Here is a 22,302-nt window from a genome sequence, read left to right as displayed (position 1 = left end):
ATTCCAGGCAAGAAAGAATAAAACAAACACACTGCTTATCTTCTCCAGTTCTAGTGTGGTAACCATCAGGGTCAGCCCTAAGGAAGGAATAAAACATACAATTTCCTTCTAATGCAGATACTACACATTTATTTCCATTTGTGCTTTTTATTGATTATTCTTATATGAATTGGAAAACCAGAACAAGGAGGAAATAACAACAGGTAATTAAAGCTACAGGGGAACTCTCAAAACTCTTCTTAAACCCACTCTCTCAAAGGAAGGTATGAGATTAATGCAAACTCTTAGTTTATATCCTGGGAAGAAGATTAACCCTGGTATGCTAGGACAACAATGGGGAAATAAAATAACCTTGAACTTTTCTTACGTACATATTTTCTTTAGGGTTCTCAGAAGAACTCAGGGTTCTGCGAGAATCTGGCTAAAGAATAACAAGGAAGGAGCCCACTACCTTATGTGGCTAGGTTTTTGATGCATATGGCTAGAGAACACCAGACGCACACTTCAGGACAAAGAGCCAGGTATCTTACTAACAAGTGAACAAAAGAAAACCAAATAATGGTTAGAGATGGAGGAGGTGGTAGCGTTACCCTGTCCAAGAAAAGCAGCAACCACCACCCCCTGCAGCGTATCTAAATCAAGTAGAAAGTGGCCGAATTTCAACAAAATACTGAAGATGAAGAGTTCAAAATGAATCTCTAGCCAAAGGTAAAAGACAATGAGAGAAGCTGAAGGTGAGAAGTCTCCACTCGGTGGCTGGAGACATTACTCAAGATGATGAGATGGTATGGCTTCCATCCTCAGGGAAGGTAGGGAGAAGTGAGCTAACTGGACAGGAGTGACAATCCTCATGAATGGTGGGAATCCCTGCTCCAGAATGAATGCTACTTCAGCCTAATGGGATGAAGTAGGAAGCATCCCCACTACCAGGGTAAAGTGTTAAAAGCTTCAAAGTTACTTTGCTTTTCCCAGTTCTCTAGGCTTCAGGATCTCCGTATAAAAGCTTTGATAAACAAGAACTCAAGCAATGGAAACAACAATATGGAGAAAACTACGAAGCTACACACAGGGAGAACCTGTACTGGCATCAGCGTGCTACAGGCTCTCATGAGGCTGCACTCTGTTTTTTTTGCCCAGATCCACGTCTTAGAGCCTTAGCATCACCTCCTACCTCAGCCAGCTCAGCGCCCTCGCTTCTGGGGGGCTTCCGCTTCCTAGACCTTGAGAAGGTCTGGCAGACACAGCTTAGGAAGTGAAGCGGCCAAAGCAGAGTGGTGGCGATGCCAACGATGTCACTGCAGGAGAAGAGAACCCAGGCTCCTGGGATGCTGAGAGCTCACAGGGCTGGATCTGACACTCCTGATGCATCACACAGGCACCCTCATCCTGTTGACTCTGTAATACGTCCTGCAAGTAGAAGAAAGAAGTTAAAGCCCTCAATGCCAATGCCCATACATGAAAGGGCATCACCTCAGAGCCAGTTCATGCTGTATCTGGGCCCAAGGATCCTGGTGTGTTCCTCAAGCTTTTTATCCCCACTTCCTCCCACTCCAGGTGGTGAGTTGTCATTATTTTTTCTAGAAAAATGTGGCAAACCCAGACTTTTGACACCCCATGCCTCACCCCTACCTCAGTGGGAGGGTCAGGATCACCTTCCTGAGCCCTGAATACCATCAGCTTTGTATCCACCACCTCATCTTCTTCACTTGGTGGTAGTACCAAAGGTGTTGGAAGGATAGGAGGGCGGTGGGTGGCCACTTTCTCCTTTCTCTTGCTCTTTCTCATTCTCTTTGGCCTTCCTAAGATGTCTATGCTTTTTTGGAAGTGGATCTAACTTTCTCTTCTGGACTGGAGGCATGACAGGATCTTGTGAAACGTCACCCACCTGACTCTCAGATGTCCTCTCCAATGGCTCTGATGATGATTCCATATTTCTCTTCAGAGGGTCATTCTCCCATAGGTGGAAGCGCTCCTCTGTATCTTGAGTATCTGGTTATGTGTTCAAGTCATCAGTGACATGTTTTGGGATAGAAATTGGAGATTCCCAACCTCTTTCATTGAAAGTTTTTTTTTACCCAAGATGCTGACCCCAGCCAGCTTTGCACAAAACACAAAGCTCACAACAAAAGGACCAAGAGCCAAATGCAAAAGGAAGTTAGTTAGTACCCTGAATCTTTCCAATCCTTTATCCTCAGCTGTCATAGACACAATACTATACTAATCCCAGATTTCCCTTCTGGACTTATCTAAGGAATTCAACGGCCTTCAGATAGTCCTCAGTTCATTCTTCTTGGCCTGGGAGATCACAGATTTCCTAAAAGGAGAGAAAATCACTGAAGTAATTGCTCCATGGACAGTGGAGATCCTCCTACTCATAGAAAATGTATGGTTTAATAAGACTCTGACAAACCTAGCATGAATTCCTCAGAAGAAACGGTATTTAGCAATTTAACCAAATTTCCAAAGTAATATTTTTAAAAGTAAGAAAATTATCCTTGTATATCAGAATCACCAGGGATGCTCTTTGAAAAAGCAGATTTCTGGGATGTACCCCAGACCTATAATCAGAACCTCTAATGCTGGGTTGCAGGAATTTGCATTTTTTCCCCAGTAACCTACACTCTAAAATCTGCATTTTTAAAACCTGAAAACTGTTCCTTTGGAAGAACACTAGATCCAATATTTTATGGGGCCATGTGGATAACTATTCTTAAAAACATGCCACTCTCCCCTGTAGGTTTTCCCTAATCATCTCAGCCCATAATGATCTCTCTTCTCTGAACTCATTTAGTCATTATCATTCATTTTGGTATGTTATCCTTTATTACCTTCTATTATAATTTAACTTCTAAACCTTGTCTTCTAACCAGATTATAACCTCTGTCTTCTAACCAGATTGTAAGCTTCTTAGACTTGTTAGTTTTCTATGGTGGCTTGCCAGTATTAGTGCTTCATAAACTGAGGAAGTTAGATATAAATATGAATAGGTTTATATCCCAGTGTACAACAATTGATATGAGGCTGCTCTATAGTTAGAGTTATAGAGCAACAGAATGCTAAAAAGGACATAGGCCCTAGGGACAACCTAATCTGATTCCCCAAATTTACAGACAGGGAAGCTAAGGCTCAAGTAAGATAATAGTCTGCCTAAAGCTGGGGTTGACGCATTTTTCTGTAAAGGGCCAGATATTTTAGACTCTGTGGCCCTACGGTCTTGTCATAAATATTCTTCTCTGCATGGTAGCACAAAGGAATAAGTAAACAAAGAGTCATAGCTGTGTTCTAATAAAACTTTATTTACAAAAACAAGTGGTAGGTCAGAATTGGCAGCAGAATGTCATGTGTCAACCCCCAGCCTAAAGTCATACAACTAGTTAGCAGGTTAGCTAGGATTAGAAATCAAGTCACCTCATTCCCAGCAAGTGCTCTTTCCACAAAGGAGTAGACAACTATAGAATGAGAAAGAACTTTTTCAATTAAAAGAGGGGCATTAAAGGAAAGAGAGATCAAAATACGTCTGCATATGTTGTACTTCCAAGATGGTTTTTGATGACCATTGGCCATTTACACAAACAACTAGTAGCTGAATTCTGAAACTGGCCAATTTTCAAACAGATCCATCAACTGGGAAGAGGGTAGAGTACACTGAATATTTTCTGTTACACCTGCCCAGGAAAGCATATTATTTGGTCTCTTTTTTACTAAGCAAAAACCCTACAGATAGGTAAAATACTATCATTCACTTCTTGAAATTATTGTGGCCTAGTGAGTAGAGTTCTGCCGTGCACAGTCCAGTGACCCAAAGTTTCAAGTAATTACCAGAGGAACACAGGGGCAGAGATAGGATAGGTTATCTAAGAAGCTAAAACCTCACTTCCTAACCCAAGGTGCTCTTTAATAATGAAAGTGACCCTACTATTAAAGATTAAGCAACCAAAATCTTGAGGTTATTTTATATTCTTGGCTTTCTGAAAACTCTGAGGTCCATCCAGAACACTCTGTTCTATTTTTATTTCTAGCCTAATGTGTTCCTTATGTCATTACTTTGCTTTCACAAAGCAGATGATTAACAAATATTTGCTGACTGATGGATTAATAGGTGGATGAGTAAATAAATGAATGTATGAACCAAATGTTACTAGAAAGTTCCTTGGTTTTGTGGTTGTAAAAATAAACCAGAGTTGATACATTCTGCAAGAGGACGTCTAATACTTTTTAAGTTACCCCTCAATGAAGCTAATAGTGCCTTCACATAGTAAATGTCAATAAAATTTTTATGAATGAATTCAAGCATTTGATGTAAGCAACTTAAATTACATGTCAAGTACAAAGTTATACTGCTCATCACACCAAAAAATGGTATCCAAGTACAGAATTTATGTACAAACACATTAACATGGAATTTGTAATTAGCTTCAGTTCCACACTATTAGGAGAGTTTGGTAAAATCATTGAGAGAAGAAAGCTCCATGGAATGAATGAGAGAATGCAGGCTCAGGTTTAATCTGCAGCCTCCAGCAGAAACAACTACGCAGACAGCAACTACAGAAGCAGCAGCCCTAGATACCCCCAAAGATGTGGGGTGAGGATGCTAAAAGAACAGTCAGCTGAACAAATTCAAGCCTCTGAAAGTTAACTTGGCTTCTTCACCGCCCTGGCAATGGACCAGGGCCAGGCCCTCATCATGCCTCAACTGTATTTTGACAAGGCTCTACTTCCTCTACCCCACTCTCCACAAAGGAGCTAGAACGGTCTCTCAGAAACCAATCTGACCTGTCACCCTCCTATTTAAACCTCTGCTCCCTAGTCCCCCAGCAAGATACTGGTCCTTTGTGATCTGACTCCATGTCTCCTGTCCCACCTCAAGTCTACCACTCACCCTCAGATGACTGTTGGAGAAGACAGACCACTTGCCATTTACTGACGGCACAGTACTTTCTGAAATACTCTTCCGTTCGCCTACAATGCCCTTTCCCTCTTCACTACCTGGCCTAGATCTAAGTATTATCTTTTCTTAGAAGACTTAGCTGACTTCATCAAACGGGGAGGGAAAAAAAGGATTCAATTTATGTAACATCCTCTACCTACTAAAATTATCCCACTGACTTTAAGCTGTTTAGATATCTTTCACTAGACTCGGTGCTCCCTGAAGGCAGGAATTCTTGCTTCTCACTTGATTCCTAGCATCTCTGTGATGCCTGGCACCTGGGAGGTGGTCAGGGTTTATGGACTTCAAAATGCAGTTGTTTGGTCTGCCTCCAGGGCCTGGGATAGAGGCCACTTCACCTCTACCCCACTCTCTCTGAATAAACAAATATGCTGAAGTTTGGGGGACAAAACTGAGAAGCTATGGCCCGAACTAAGGGCCATAAATCCAGCTACCAATACAAAGCCTATGTCATAAACAGCAGGTTTCACTTAGGAAAGAGCAAGCTGCTCAGGCAGTGGTTCTACCCTAGCACAACTCTATCCTAGGAGCCTCCTCCCACCCACTTCCTCATGACAGTACAAGGAAGCCAAGCCTAGTGAAGGAGGTCCTCCTCAAACTGCTAGCTCACTGCAAACACACTTTCTCCAATCTGTACCACACTTCTCTGTCTTGCTGGTCAACTCTCAGCACTCCTTACTCATCCCTGCTTCCCCACCCTGCTCCATGTAGGAGCCTCCCCATATTCTCAGTGATGCCTGTATTGCAAGTTTTTACCCACAGTCAGCATTCTCACTTTGTATGACATATGCCAAACTCCAGGCCTAGATTCATTCTTACAGCACCCCTTCCTGGGGAACCTGTCCCTGGAGAGTTAGATGTGCTCAGAGGAGGGATACCATTCAACCCACAGAAGTCACCTGCCTGACAAGAGGTAAAAGAGGTTTATGTTGCATCAATCTCACGGACTCTGGAGCCCATGATTTCCCCGGATTTCACACATCAGAAATTATTGGGTATATAATACAAGTGAATTCACATGTTACACTCTGAGTCCATTTGTCTCCATAAACCTGTTGCACTTCAGCTTTCTTTGTGATAGATTTTTCCCCCATTTTCACATATTACTTGAAGCAAAGCAGGGAGTATTAAAGCCCTTGGATGAATGTGCTGCCTAAGCAGACTCAAAGCCAACTGAGAAGTCCTAAAACAACAAATTCTTGGCCACTGAACTTATGGCTAGTCCTTCAGGAGAGACGAGAGAAAAATTTCACTGATCATCACTGACAGTGAAGTGACTATCCTTGTTTAAAAATGGGAAAGAAATGATTGGCACGAACTCACTTTGCTTCTCAGTGACTCTCTGGAGAATTAAATAACTGAAGCATAGGACAACAATTTTCTTTGAAGATGACCTTTCATATTAAATGAAAAGCCAAGGAGCTAGTCCAGAGGGAAAGAAGATGAATAATCTGTGAGGGCAAGTGCTCAGTTCTGAGTAGACAGTAACAAAGAGACTAAAATATGATCACAAACATTGCAGAATGTCACATGACAAATTAAGTATCTTTTCATTTTCAGGGTAATATTTATTGAGAGCCTACTATGAATCAGATATTGGGAAAGTTGTTCTTTGATAAAAAACAAAACATATACTTGATCAATGTAATTTAAATCAGCTGTTTTCTAATGTTAGCAGGCTTAAGAATTACATGGAAGGCCTTTAAAACAGATTTCTGGGGCCCACTCTTCGTGTTTCTGCTTCAGTGGGTCTGGATGAGCACATTAGAATATATACATTTCTTTTTTTTTTTTTTTAAGATTCTATTTATTTATTTATTTATTCATGAGAGACAGAGAGAGAGAGAGACAGAGAGAGAGAGAGAGAGGCTGAGACACAGGCAGAGGGAAGCAGGCTCCATGCAGGGAGCCCGACATGGGACTCGATCCCGGGTCTCCAGGATCACGCCCTGAGCTGAAGGCTGTGCTAAACCGCTGAGCCACATGGACTGCCCCAGAATATATATATCTAACAAGTTCTTGGGTGGTGCTGCCGGTCTGGAGACTGCACTTTTGAAAACCACTGAATTGGAGCATTTCTGGTTGAAAGATGAGACACACAGAGTAAGAACAGATTGTGGGAGTCGGAGGGCATTCTTTTTTTGTTTTTTATAAATTTATTTTTTATTGGTGTTCAATTTGCCAACATATAGAATAACACCCAGTGCTCATCCCACCAAGTGCCCCCCTCAGTGCCCATCACCCAGTCACCCCCCCCACCTCCCCTTCCACCCCCCTAGTTCGTTTCCCAGAGTTAGGAGTCTCTCATGTTCTGTCTCCCTTTCTGGTATTTCCCACTCATTTTTTCTCCTTTCCCTTTTATTCCCTGTCACTATTTTTTATATTCCCCAAATGAATGAGACCATATAATGTTTGTCCCTCTCCGACTGACTTATTTCACTCAGCAAAATATCCTCCAGTTCCATCCACATCGAAGCAATTGGTGGGTATTTGTCATTTCTAATGGCTGAGTAATATTCCACTGTATACATAGACCACATCTTCTTTATCCATTCATCTTTCGATGGACACTGAGGCTCCTTCCACGGTTTAGCTATTGTGGACATTGCTGCTATAAATATCGGGGTGCAGGGGTCCCAGCGTTTCACTGCATCTGTATCTTTGGGGTAAATCCCCAGCAGTGCAATTGCTGGGTCGTGGGGCAGATCTATTTTTAACTCTTTGAGGAACCTTCACACAGTTTTCCAGAATGGCTGCACCAGTTCACATTCCCACCAACAGTGTAGGAGGGTTCCCCTTTCTCCACATCCTCTCCACCATTTGTGGTTTCCTGCCTTGTTAATTTTCCCCATTCTCACTGGTGTGAAGTGGTATCTCATTGTGGTTTTCATTTGTATTTCCCTGATGGCCAGTGATGCAGAGCATTTTCTCATGTGCTTGTTGGCCATGTCTATGTCTTCCTCTGTGAGATTTCTGTTCATGTCTTTTGCCCATTTCATGATTGGATTGTTTGTTTCTTTGCTGTTGAGTTTAATAAGTTTTTTATAGATTCGGAGGGCATTCCTAACCATGTATGACCAGATGAAGTGCATGGGCTCTGAAGTGATTATCCGCTGGGTGAAGTGATTATCCGCTGGGTTGACTCCTCCAGCCATGCTGCTATCCCACCCACATCTTGAGCTGTTGGGATGATATGGTCAGAAGGCAGTATGATTGAAATGTGGATAGCTGTGGATTGCCTCTGGGCTTGCCCATGGGTCTTTCTCCAGGAGCACTTCTGTCCCCCCAACAACTCTCCTTCAGTCTCAATCTCAGACCAGTTACAAGCTTCAGAATGCGAATGTCACAGACACTCTCTATTAAAAGGCTAGGAATGGGGACGCCCGGATGGCTCAGCGGTTAAGCTCTGCTTTCTGCTCAGGGCGTGATCCCACAGTTCAGGGATACAATCCTACACATCAAGCTCCCTGCTTCTCCCTCTGCCTATGTCTCTGCCTCTTTCTCTGTACTTCTCATGAATGAATGAATGAATGAATGAATAAATAAATAAATAAATAAATAAATAAATAAATAAATAAAGGCTAGGAATGCACATATAAAGTAGCCATGAAATAGTTTCATTTTTCTAAAGAAAATATGTGAAAATTATCCCTTTATTAAGTTCTTGCTCTTTTCTAAAATTTCATCAATTCTTTTTAAAACTTTACCCCTCTGGGCTGAAAGGGAGTGCAGAAAAGAGCAGTGGTAACCTTTGATTTAGCCTAATAAAACAATAACAACACACTCAGTGGGTGGTTAAATCTGATAATATTTTGTGCTGAATTTTCTGTAGTAATTCAATTAAAAATCCTGAGGCTGGCCAACAGAAAGCATACAGATCACCAAAGTTTTATAGTATTACATATTTGGTCTTAAAATAGCCTATATTAATTTGGTGTCTTTATTTATTAACCTAAATAGTTCAAGCAGAGTTTCTCCTAAATGTAATTTAGGATAACCTTTTATATCTGTACTGCTGAAAAACTTCAGCTGGCTCACATCATTATGGTGCTTAAAATTCCAATTAAAGTAAGGGAAACACTAATCAGAGAGCATATTATAAAAGCTATATTAATATGACTGCCACAATATCACCATTGGTTCTGGGGAATCAATTCATGCTGGCTCCTCTATGTCCTCCTTCAATCAGCAAGGCCCCTCGAAAAGGTAATATTCCACTCAAAGCAAGCTGAAGCCATTCAGAATCACTGAATTGTTTGGTCACATCTAACTCTTGCCAGGGTTCCTAGCCAAAGAATCAATGATCCTGGGCTCTCTTCATGCCTTCCCTAATGACAGACTTGGAACATTCCAGAAAACTTTAGCACTTCCTTTTTTAACCATAAATTGTGCATAACTCTTCCAAATTCTTAGTCTATAATTTCTCATAAAACTCTTTGAGATCCTCTGGTGAAGATAAATGGCAAGAGTTATTGGACTTTAAATTGTTATCCTTCAATGTTATATGCACTGGATCATAACTCTATGGCTTTGGTTCCCTCATAAAACTAAACCACGAAGCCATTCTTTTCATTTCAAGCTTAACAGCACACAGGCCCATGGGTGATGCAATATAAACACTCTTGAGTAATTTCTCAAAACCAAATCTCTTCTGCAAAAACAGACTTGCAATTCGGTGGTGTATAATCTCTCCTCTGAACCTGTGAAGTTTGTAGTTCTCAGGCCACCCAAGTGGAATGGAGAGAACAGTGTTCATGTGTAGAAGGAGGATAGGACTAAGACTTGTCTGTAGCTATAGAACTTAGAGTTAGGGGATCCCTGGGTGGCGCAGCGGTTTGGCGCCTGCCTTTGGCCCAGGGTGCGATCCTGGAGACCGGGGATCGAATCCCACATCAGGCTCCCGGTGCATGGAGCCTGCTTCTCCCTCGGCCTATGTCTCTGCCTCTCTCTCTCTCTCTGTGACTATCATAAATAAATAAAAAAATTAAAAAAAAAAAAAAAAAAAAAAGAACTTAGAGTTAGTCCCAGCTCCACCACTCTGTTGCCCTAGACAAGTCATCAAGTCAGGTGATTGTTTTGGGGGGGAAAGGTGAGACTTCAGGTTTACCAATTTTTTTTTTTCCCCAGGTTCACAGAATTAGTTTAATCAAAACTACTGGTTCATGATATACTCTCATTATTGCTCCATGCATGGACTTCTTTTATATTTATTGTCTTAAATGTCATTTTTAAGACATATACTCTTAGATATATACCTGAGAAAAAGTCATGAGAAATATGCATTAGAAATATGTATATGTTTATAGATATAGAGACACTATATACAACACAAAAAGCCTGGAAAAAATCCAAATGTCCACCAACAGGATAATGTGGTAGATTCCCACAATGGAATAGTAAACAAGAGCCAAATGAAGAAACCACAGCTATTGTGATAATACAGAGTCACTGGTTTTAAGTCTTTCTTTTGCCCTCTTAAATGGAGACAATGCCACTTTTCTTTTCTTTTCCTGAAGATTAATGTAAAAATCCTTTGAAAATGTGTTAATTATTTTCTTCCTATATTCTCTATACTTTCGTCATATAAGAATTAATCTGGAAACATCATGGTGATGAACACGGAAACAGTATAATCAGGCTGATACTAATTTAGAGTTACACTTCTGGGGTTCAACTCCCTAATCTAGCAATTATTTCCTGTGTGGACTCAGGTAAATTAACCTCTCTAAACCATTGTTTGCTTTCATGTGAAGTGGAAACAAAATTAGTATCTACTTGAAGCGTGTGGGCGGCTCAGTCGGTTGAGCATCTGACTCTTGATTTCAAATCAGGTCATTATCTCAGGGTTGTCAGATCAAGCCCCAAATCAGGCTCCACACTCATGCTTAAGATTCTCTCTCCCTGTCTCTCCCTGCCCCCATCTATCTATGTCTCTCCCTCTCTTTCTCCTCCTCTCTCCCTCTCTAAAAAAATAAATATCTATTTACAAGTGCTTCATCAAGGTAATCCCAGTACTTATTGTACTGCCTGATATATCATAACAAGTGTTCACATCATCAATAACTATCATAATAACAGAGATCCTTAACATTTATCAAGTGAAAATAGTTACTTTCCCCTGTGCATACCTTACTCACCATTCGCTCATCCAATACAACACATGAGCGCTAATGCACACATAGATTTTCTTTGCTTTTGCCCATTCTTCAGCTCCTCATACCTAGATGAACACTGAGGATAATAAACACAATAATTAGGCCCAGAGTTCCTGCCTTGGACATCAGGACAGAAATAGGAACAATTTTAGCAGGTTATAGCACCCTCAAATATAAAGTTCTCCCCAAAAGAATTTTTCTCAGGATTTCCATTAAAAGCAAAGTTCATCTGCATTTTATTTAAAAGACCTGCAAACGGGGAGAGGCAACCATTTCCACAATCCACACACAGTACTAAAAAAGTGTGGGGATAATTCTTTAAATGTAATGTAACAAAAATAAATAAATAAATAAATAATAAATAAATAAATAAATAAATAAATAAATGTAATGTAACCTAGTTGCAGTAAGGATTAAACTACAGTATTTGAAACGTAAATGTTTTGAAGAACATACTTTACATTCACTAAATTTGTTAAACCAGGTGTGGGCAGGTCATAATGGAAGATGCTGGGACCTGAAACTAGACCTGCTACCAGGGAGGATGGCCCAGCTGCAGGTGCTGGGAGAGTGTCCACTCTGGCAGGCAGAACAAAGTAGCTAAAAAACATGGTAATACATAAGAGCTGATAATGCAGCTAGGAAGCTGGCATCAGGAGGCAAACATGAAACAGCGGAAGTTCACTGGATAGGAAAGCACGGCATGGTGCCAAGGAATTCAGAAGCAAACAGTGCCCCAAGATGCAGGCAGGCAGCATCAGACAGCCTAACCGGTGACAGCAGAGCCTCGGTCAGCCTCTGGTGCGCCCTGATGGCTGAGAGAGGGGAGGAATGGCAAGGTGAGGTTCTTTGAGGACCTGGGGAAACCTGGCAAATTCCTGAGACACAACTCAGTATAAGAACTGCGGTGAGAGACTGAACCCAAAGAACAAGAAATATAGATGATTCTAGAAATATGGCATAAGGCAAAGGTGGGCCAAAAGCCTAACTAATGTGATGCTGAGAAACAAGAGATGTTGAGTTACAGTTCCTTTAATGCCTCCTACCTCAGATCTCAGGTCTAGTCACAGAATGCCTAGAAGAGCCTAGAAGAGTGAACAAGACACGGTCATGATGACGGCACTGGGCAGAGGGGTGGGCAGCAGAAACTAGAGAACAGGAAGGACTTGATGATAACAAGATCAAGAAACCTGAGCCAGCAGCTCCAAAATTACAGTCACTATAATTACCTTGAAACTTTGCAAGCAAGTAGCAGCTCTCTTATTTAAACCAAACCCCAGCACAACCACCACAAAAATAATTAGGAAAGTCCATGTGAGTTTGTTTTAATGAAATTGACCTATAGTGTTAACAAAAAAAAAAAAAAAAAAGGCCACTAATCATCAGGGAAATGCAAATCACAACCACAATGAAATAGCACCTCACACCTGTCAGAACGGCTAGTATCAAAAAGACAAGAAATAACAAGTGTTGGCAAGGATGTGGAGAATGGGGAACCCTTGTGTACTGTTGGTAGGAATATAAATTAGTGCAGCCACTATGGAAAACAGTATGAAGCTTCCTCAAAAACTTAAAAATAGAAATAGCAATTTCACTACTGGATATCTACCTGAAGAAAATGAAAACTTGAATTTAAAAAGGTATGTACACCCCTATGTTTATTGCAGCATTATTTATGATAGCCAAGATATGGAAACAGCCTAAGTGTCCATCAGTGGATAAATGGATAAAGAAAATATGGTGTATACACACACACACACACATATATATAAAAGAACATCACTTAGCCGTAAAGAAGAATGAAATCTCAGCATTTGCAACAGCTGTATTTGACCACATGGACCTTGACAGTATTATGCTAAATAAATCAGAGAAAGACAAATACAGCATTATTTCATTTAATATGGACTCTAAAAAAGTAAAACAAACAAAACAAAGAAAGTCAAACACAAACTCACTGATACAGAGAACAGACTGGTGGTTGCCAGAGGGATGGGGCTAGGGTTGGCGGTGGCAAAATAGGTTAACGGGATCAAGAAGTACAGACCTCTAGTTTTAAAACAATAAGTCATGGGGATGCAACGTACAGTATGGGGAATATAGTCAATCATAATAATTTGGTATGGAGACACATCCACAAATGTCTCTTATACCCATGGCCTAATGCATTTAAAAGAATCACCCCAAAGCCATCCTTAGAAGTCAAGGATCTCCCTTGAGGGTGTGAACATTCATGAGACGGCAGCCTACCCCTTACAAGGGTAATGACCACTGGCATCCTGGACCTCTAGACTATGCAGATGCAACCCATCAACAAAGTTCATAGTCAATGTCAGCATGTCCTGATAAGCGGGGGATCTTTAGCTGAATAGGTATTCATGAGCAACTGCTCCTGGAGTGCTCCAAAGCCTGATAATTAACAGCTGTGTGCTGCAATTAATTTTTATTTATGCCTTAGATATTCAGGCAAGATATTATTTCTTATGTATGACAGATTCATATTTCATACTGAGTCTCAAAGCAGCAATAAGAAAAACAGCATCAATTTTGGTTTTGTTTTTATTTTCTTAATTCAACTGCTCTGCCATTTGTATCTCAAAACACTGTGCTGCCTTGTATTCAGCGAGCAAATTCCAAAGCCCATACAAGGGGACCATGAGGGAAAAATTGGCAAAGCCATCCAAGGCTTTCCCCCAGGCATTCACAAACCCTTCGAGAGTGCCAGAAGGCACAGTCTAAATTAAGGCGATGACACTGAGGTCTCAGCAGTCCCAATTCACCTCCATGGCCCCTGTGGGCATGTTATTTCATTCAGTGATTGTTAATTGATGTCCACCATGCACACGGCACTGTTCAAAGGTTTGCAAAATGAAGAGATTGGAGAGGGTTTTCCAGATTCTTCCAGCTTTGTAATTTTACAAGTTAGTAAATCTAGAAAACACAGACTAGGACCTCAAGGAGTTGACATTTCTGAAGGTGAGACCACAAAGAAAAATATCCTAATACAAGGCAGGATCAGGAAGTACCAAATACAAGGGGCAACTGTTTTAAAAGGAGAGAGTGCTTTGAACACCGGGTTGCAGAGCTCTGTGGCAGTGGTTCTCGAACTCCATCATGCATCCGGGTTGTTAAAACAGATCAGTGGGCCTGACCACCAGAGTTTCCAATTCAGCGGGTCCAGAGTAGGGTCCCGAATTTACATTTCTCACAACTTTCCAAGTAATGCTAATATTGGTGGTTCAAGAGCCACATCTTCAGGCCCAGTGCTCCATGGGAAGCTATCAAAGTTCATCGCACAGTACAAAACCATGATGGAAGCAGTGTTTTGAACAGGTAACCTAGAGATAGCAGGTAAGACCAACTAAAAGGAGGTCAACAGATTCACAACAGGCCCTAGGGAGGGCAACAGTCAAGGCCAGAGGACTTGGATTTCAAAGAAAGATCAGCCTGACTAGCACAGAATTGACTTGACTATTGAATCGGCTATTTGGTGACTTGAGCTCAAAAGGACTCCTGATGCCCAGAACGGGACCTTGAGTGAATTTAATTTAGCGGTGCTGTGTCTGAATAGCTCCAGGGAGGGTAAAGAATCCCTTGGAAACCACATCTAGCCTTAATTTGGAGCTGTCCAGATCGCCCAGGCATGAGAAGTTCAGAAGCCTCTATTCATACCTTTCTCAAATTTCTCACAGTACTCGAAATCCCACCATTTGAGTCACTACTTTAGATTGAGGTGCTGACACCCTAAAGCCTATCAAAGGTAGTGTGTATCACCCTGCCCCTCAATTAGGAACTCATGCTCCTCTGTCATTCCCAGGGGATGTAAGTGGTTTTTCTCTTAAAACTCCAGCTTTAGGAACTCAGTTCTTTCCTAGTGAGTCATTTGGATCCTCACACATTCCAGCCAGTAATTTAAGACCTAAGAATCTCGGCAGCTTTACTACAGGGAGAGGAATTTTGGAACAGGAGTTCTATGCATGTCAGCAAATTGCAGGTATGTGGTGGTTACCAAGCTGCCTTCCTCGCTTCCCTTCAAAGGATGCTTGCCTCACTGTTTCAGGTGAGCCAGCCAAGGCTGCTTAGCACCCACCCCTCACCACCCCTCTTCTCTCAGCCTCCCTTGGCCAAATGGCCCAACAGCTTTAGCTACTTCACTCCCATCTGCCCTTCCCCACACCTCTTTCCCACAGGACATTCCTAACCTCTGTCAGATGGTTACAGAGTTTAAGCTCAGTAACAGGGGAATCTGTCTGAAGTCACCCTGAGCTTCTTGTCCCCAAGACATGCCCCATCTTGCTTTGCTCCCCAGCTGTTCTGGTAGGTCACAGTATGCCAAAGTCTCTCTGTCCCTGTTTCTTGTGGATGTGGGGCCTACTGACTGGTATCTGTCACTTTATCAGCCCTGGCCCTATCCTAATCCTTTCTCAAACATTTCTGAGCGAATCCATAGCCATCCGTAATTCACCCTATCCCTTTCTGAGAAACAGCAACAAGTCAAAGAGCTTAAACAATGGTCTTTGCAATTCATTGTCCAAAGCACAGAGCTTCCACGGTTCCACGTGGAGGAGATTCCAGGCAGATTCCCTAGCCCACCTCTATCTGCTCCTCCCCAGTTTGCTCACGTTATGGTAGTCTCCTCAGTTCCCTCCTACCCATATCTCTCAGGATTTCCCTGTCCTTGATCCAAGGACTGCCATTCAAGGAAGCAGAGAAGAGAGCTCTGTTCTGTATCCTAGTCACCTGGTGCAAGAGCTTGCTTCTACCTTGCTGCGCTGGCACTTATGACATGTCAGGCCTTAGGCCAGATGCTGAGGACACAGAGATAAATTAAAAATCAACAAACATCATTCCTACTTTGATGAAGCTTTCATTCTAATGGTTAGGTGCTGCTGACCTGACTTCCTAAATTTAGATAAAAGACCAGAAAATTAATGTGAAGTGAGAATCCTAATACTAGTCGGAAATAGGCTACAGGGTCTTGTTTGTTTGTTTGTTAAGATTTTATTTATTTATTCATGAGAGACATAGAGAGAGAGGCAGAGACAGAACTCGATTCCAGGACCCTGGGGATCACAACCTGCACCAAAGGCAGCCGCTCAACCACTGAGCCACCCAGGAACCCCTGGTTTTGTTTTGTTCTGTTTTGTTTTGATAATCAGTGTGTAAGACGTTGGCTTGAAAATTACTTTAAAAAAGAAAAAGGACTTCCACCTGTTGCAGTCTGTTTGATGGCCCAGACAGGAAAGCGTTTCTAAAGATTTGGTCACAGTGTAATGCAATCTCCCTTGATTGTTGCCCCAGGTGCCTTTCCCGCACTGAAATCTGTCATTAAAGAGGATCCTCCATGTCACATTAAATGAGGAGAAGAATAAAAGAACGTCCTTTCCCACCTTCCGGAGTTGGCACCAGGAAAAAAAAAAAAATGTATCCATGAAATTTTGTTTCTAGTACAAACATCAACTTTTCACCCAGCAGCAAAGTTCTTTCTTTCACTTTCTTGCTAACTGGTTTCTGATTATAAAAACAATGCAAGCTTCTAATAGGAAATTTGAAAAATACAGGCAAGTATGAAGAGAAAAAAACACCTGTATCCTAATTTGACCAGCAATAATTGCTTTGGATATTCTGGTTTACTTCCTTCAGTGTTCTTTATTTTTCAATGCACATAGGTGTAACCACACACATTTTGCATACCTCCGATCATGCTTACTTATAAAGTTTGTATCCTACCTTTTATTCTCACTGTTAGACAAAAAAAAAAAAAAAAAAAAAAAAAAAAAAACACATGTCCTACTATAATTATTATTTGAAAACATCAGCAAGCCTAAGTCTTCATACTTATAATGTGCTTATTTCTCCCATTCATCTAAGCCCCAATTTCTGTGAGAGACCTACTTCTCATTCACTCTAAACTTGACCTTGAGATCACACTGAAGAAAAAAGAAAAAAGGAGAAGAAAGTACTGATAATAAAATCTCTTCAATGAACTGAGGAATAGGACACTCTGCAAATCCTGCCTTCCTCTCTGAAGAGAATGCAATCGAAGTCAAGAGAAGTGAAGATGGTGTCTGATTCTCTCTTCAGACCTTCAGGTAGGTCTTTAAGATGTCATACTACATCTAGGCTCCTGGCTATTGACCCTCATCCCGAAAGCAAGAAAGGCTTTTCTTTTTTTTCTTTTCTTTTCTTTTCTTTCTTTCTTTTTTTTGTTTTTGTTTTGTTTTGTTTTTTTTTAAGGTTAAGTTCAGAATTCCAGTTTGCAAACTAGAGATAACCTAGCTTGGCCACAATCTATGTTAAAAAAAAAATTCAAGGATTTTTACTAAATTGACACAAACTGAATGTGAACCAATGTGTGATATACTTCATGAAAGAGAAAAAAACTTTAAAAATCTAATACATTTTATTTTATATGGAGTTTATAGGTGACAAATCATTTTAATTTTATTTTTAAATAACTTATTTTGAACATAGCTTCATAGCTATGTTGATTTAGTTATAAAAGTAGCCCATAATCCTTCAAACCACTTTTGTTTGTATTTTACCCTCTGGAAAAACTATGAGGTGAGCAAGTAGATAGAGGAATATTGCTGTGCTGGTTTCAGAGAACGGGGCATTCGGAACCTGGAAATGTTAAATGACTGGTCCAAGGTCACATAGGAAGTCAAAGAAGTCGAGGTAGAAATTTTCTTTTCACCTAAGTGAACCATTCTTTTTAGATAATCTATTTTGAGCATCTTTTATAGAAATACGGTTTGTATAGCTATCTTCTGTTCTGTTCAGGAATTTATAGCATTCTATCCAATGCTATCACAAAACACATTTTAAGAGGAAAACTGGCAGTCTCAAGTTGGCTCCAGAGGAAGGTGACCAAGATTGCGAAAACTATAGAAACCATGTTCTATGACCAATAATGGGTGAAGGGACTTGGTATATTTAGCTTGGAAAAGGAAAATCAAAAGGAGATAAGAGCGCTTTTTCAATGTTTAAAAAAGCTGTCAAATGTGCAGGTGAGCAGACTTTTCCATGTTGCTCCAAATATCAGACAAGAACAATGGACAAAACTTCAAAAGAAACAGATTTCTACACAATAAGAGATTTGTCTTTTGAACCAATGGAACTGTTAAACTGTGGAGAAAACTGCTCTCCCCCTAAGATGGTGAACTCTCGTCTGCTGTGCTGGGAAGTACTGAAGAAAAAGCTGTCAGGGATGCTCTGATGACTTTTTGGTTCCTCTATCTTCAGTCTACTTTTCCTTTGTTTTTCTTGGCTCACTAATGCAATAGCTAGTGCACAGCATGTGAGCGAGGAGAAAATACTATGAACCAGGTGCTTCCCAACGATGTTTCCCAGCTGATAAGGATCTCTGGGGGTGGCTGGTGGCTCCCCTCGAGTCAGAAGCTGCAGAGACCTCAGAGGAGGGGCCTGGGAACTGCTGGTTTTATGAGTGCCCTGGGTGATTTTTGTCATCATGCAAGTTTGAGAAAACTTTTCAGGACATCATTTTATCCATTTAATTTTCACAACAACCCTGGAGGGCAGATGAGAAACTAAGGCTCAGACTATTTAGCAGCGTGCCCAAAGTCACACAGCTATGACGTGGCAGAAAAGGATTCACACTCAGGGAGTTTAGTCTGGAGCCTGAGATCTCCTCACCTTATCCTCCAAGGGATTCTGAAAGAAAGACACAAAGCAAGGAAATGAGTAAACCTGAAGATGGGTTTTATTAGATGTGCATTTGGGTTTTTTTAAAAAATAGGTCATGAGTCGTTCGTACGCATGGTAAAATGTGGAAGCATGTAATTGGTGGTATTCTGATTTAGGCAGGGACTCTGTTGAAATTCGCTTTTTTGTCTCTCATGAATAATTGTGAAAAGGGCGTACTAACCAAATAAATAATTTCAACATGATTACAAAGAGAACAACATTTTAATGCACTTAGCTGAAGCAATTTACATGCATACAATTAATGTGCTAATTTCAGTGATCTTTAGCTATTCATTAAAACAGGCCTGGCAGGTCCTGTACTTGGCAACACTTTGTTAGTCATTTCCTGCTATTACTTTATGTACTCAAAAGTAATCAGCCATCTATAATTTAAGACTTTTCACTAATTAAATAGCCCTTTCTCTAATTATGTCCAAATTAGAGAGGTTAGTATGTGGATAAATATGTTTGTATTTGGCACAAGTATTCAAAGAAGGTGATTTCTCAGTGTGTGGCAACAAAGGCCAGTATGTGATCCACAGTCTTCAACACGAATGGAGGGGGATGTTAGAGTGTGCAAGAAAGGCCTTTGGACTTAGAATCTGAGCAGCAGAGGAAAAGTATTCTCTTTGAGACAGGCTTTATGTTCAGGCTTGTAAACCTAGCAAAATCTGGATTTGTTGACCTTCAGGGAATAATACAAGGATCATCTGTTTTTTCAGGCCTTTGCCCAAGAGATGAAATGGAATGAGGGTTCAGGGAGAAAAGAGTTAAAGGTTGTGTTTGCAGGAATGTGTTTGCTGACATTGATCAATGGGTAATTTTGTGATCGTAGGTTTATTCACATAGAGGGTTCAAAAAACAGATCAATAATAAAGCAATGGTGAAGATGCCAAAGGAGAGGTGATTAATGAAAACTATGGTGGAGGTGCAATCTGCCACGCAGTACGAATGCTCCTTCATTCAGCACCCTATAAGTAAATATGCATCCGATGGAAACGAACATTCCCTTGGAATGTCGTTAGAGCCAAGCAGAATCTCATCAGAGCCCATGCTTCAAAGAGCAGTTCCTTGTGTCCACAGAAGCAAGTTTAAATTCTCTTGTGTAAAGTCTTTGTAAGCAGTTCCACTCTTGCATTATGCATGATTCTGACATCTTGTAACATGAGCAGTGTTCTAATAGTGATTTCCAATTTTATTTCCTGTGTTACATTTTAACGATCCTATTTAGGTTAGCATTTTACTTTGGCCACATATCTTGTTACATTTCCTCATATAACACTTAATTACAGTAGCTGTACTATAACCTAGTATTGTATAGATGTCCAAGGATTTAGTGTAGCCTTTAAAGAATGTGTTGCTTTTAAGCCCATGCTTTGTTCCATCATTCTCACTGTGCCAATTTAATATGTAATGATGAGTATGAGGCAGGATTCCTAGTTCCTCACACCAGGGACCTGATAATAAGTAATAACGAGCTGTGCTAAAAGTGAATACCAGAATCTAAGACTACCAAATATGACAGTGGGTTGTAGGTCTTTCCTAGAGTGATGACACTCAAGATCTTACATGGAAAAGTCTAGGAAGGGTCAACCCTAAGTGAATTTGTGAAGGCGCCAAGCACTACACTCTTCCTCTTCTGGTGCCTCCTCCAGGCTTTCCTCCTTGTTGGTTGACCTTTGCCCTTAAAAAGGATTTGAGACCAATCTTCAACACCTAGATGATACCATGTCAGGAAATAACTTCTCCACACTGCACATAATATCCAAGTGTTACTTATTATTCAAGAGTGTCAGTCACCTATTTAAATTATTCCATCAATCCATAAAGAAGTCATGGATGGTATTTGAGTTGCAATAGTGAAACCAGTTTTCTTCCCAGATCTCGTTTTTTAATGGTCCAGAGAAGATATATGTACTCTGCATTAAGGATAAAATGAAATGCTTTTAATTAACCTCTTAATTTGGTCCATGCATCACAGCATTCAGAACTAGGATAATTCTTTTTAAACTTTAACTAGGCAGTTTAAGCATCTTTACTGATAACCAAATGATGACCAGGTATGCTCCTCTCCATGTGACAGATATGTCTGAGAAAAGTATGTTTATGTGTAATATGTGTCTTGTATGGAAATACTGTATGAAAAACAACTGTGATATGCCAGCTGCTTTACACTGTCTCATTCAAGAACTCTGCATACACCTGCACCCTGGACAAAGGTGTCCAGATGCCAAGGCAAAAGGCAGGGCAGAAATCCAGCCGAGGCTCTCCTGGCCAGATTTGGACAACATACAGTGTTAGCCCTAACAAATGATGCTTTCTGAAAATTGGTCCCCCCAGGAGGAGCACTGGTTTCTAATTCCCCTAAAGGCCCTTGTGTATGCTAGTGTTAGCTGGCTCTCATTTCATACTCATAACCCTATCAAGAATGTGTGCTTACAGGTGAAGACCACAAGGATAAGAGAAGTTAAATTACTTGCTTCAAGCCCAAAAATTAAGGTACTTCAGAACTGGAAATGAGACCTTTAATACCCAAAAAAGGAAAGAGTGGGGGAAAACTTACATATTTCCTTTATGTATATAGGCTTAGCTCAATTATTTGGGACTCTGTGCTTATGAAGCTACAAAGCCAGCAGGTTTCATTAAAGGCACTGAACTCTACTTTGTGTTAGGTCATGACAGTACTCTCTGCACAGTGTGCTTGGGAATGCAAAGCAAGGAGAGGAGGGAATTTGACAGCATGGTTCAGTGGTCCTCAGACTTGAGTGGGCTTCAGAATCACCTTGGAGGGCTGTTAAACAGAGACCACTAGACCCCCATTGCAGATTTTCTGATCCTCAAGGCTGGGACTGACCTGAGAATCTGCCCTTCTCACTAGTTTCCAGGTGATGTCGATGCTGCTTTTCTGGCGACCATAGTGGTAGAGTATACAGGATTTACCCATCACACAAAACAAACACCTAAACTAAAGCCAAACAAAAAGCCACTTGTCTGTAAGTCACAAGTGTTATCTAAGAACTTAAAACCATCAGAAATGTTGGGCCTCATTTTTCCCTCTGTTCAAATGAAACTGCTTGAAGGATTATATGGCATCTTTAGCTTTCTATTTATATCCATCTTGCATTAAAGGTTAAAATAACAATAAAAGATAATAGGACACCAAACTGACTAGGTCAGCCTAATGATGTCCAGCCTAATACTACTATCTTTGGGAGAAATGGTACTGCTGGAAATGGCATAAAATGAATAAAGGATTGGAAGCCTGCCCTACTAATTGCATATTTATTCTTGTTCCTTTAATCATTTTTCATATATGGACAATCATAGTTAATCACAAAGTGTTTCTCTCAGGGTCCTTCATAAAGTGTGAAATAAATTCTCCAATAAAATGTTTAGTAGAGGGTATCCAATTTCCAATTAAAGAAACATGCTTGTATGGTGTCATGAATTCTTTCCACAAAACATTTCCTTTGTGCAGAAACACTTTATGAC

General features: G+C 40.7%; 1 long non-coding RNA gene across 11 annotated transcripts in view; it reads right to left on the bottom strand.

The window, feature by feature from the left end:
- Window positions 1-22,302, bottom strand: part of LOC144305618 (uncharacterized) — a 97,377-nt gene that overhangs the window by 34,784 nt on the left and 40,291 nt on the right. For 5 of the 11 annotated variants that reach the window (XR_013372634.1, XR_013372639.1, XR_013372636.1 and 2 more), the window contains exons 4-6: window positions 11,086-11,179; window positions 1,886-2,314; window positions 1,172-1,407 (exon numbers count right to left, since the gene is read on the bottom strand). This is a non-coding gene — a long non-coding RNA (uncharacterized LOC144305618). Of the gene's footprint in view, window positions 1-9; window positions 1,408-1,885; window positions 2,315-11,076; window positions 11,180-22,302 lie in introns of those variants that run through there. The other 6 variants (XR_013372644.1, XR_013372645.1, XR_013372643.1 and 3 more) reach the window with 5 other exon arrangements.

The sequence above is a fragment of the Canis aureus genome, chromosome 35, assembly GCF_053574225.1.
Source record: "Canis aureus isolate CA01 chromosome 35, VMU_Caureus_v.1.0, whole genome shotgun sequence".
In the NCBI taxonomy this organism is placed as follows: Eukaryota; Metazoa; Chordata; class Mammalia; order Carnivora; family Canidae; genus Canis; species Canis aureus.
Note: the sequence above shows the minus strand (reverse complement) of the source record. Positions and strands in the feature narration are given on the sequence as shown.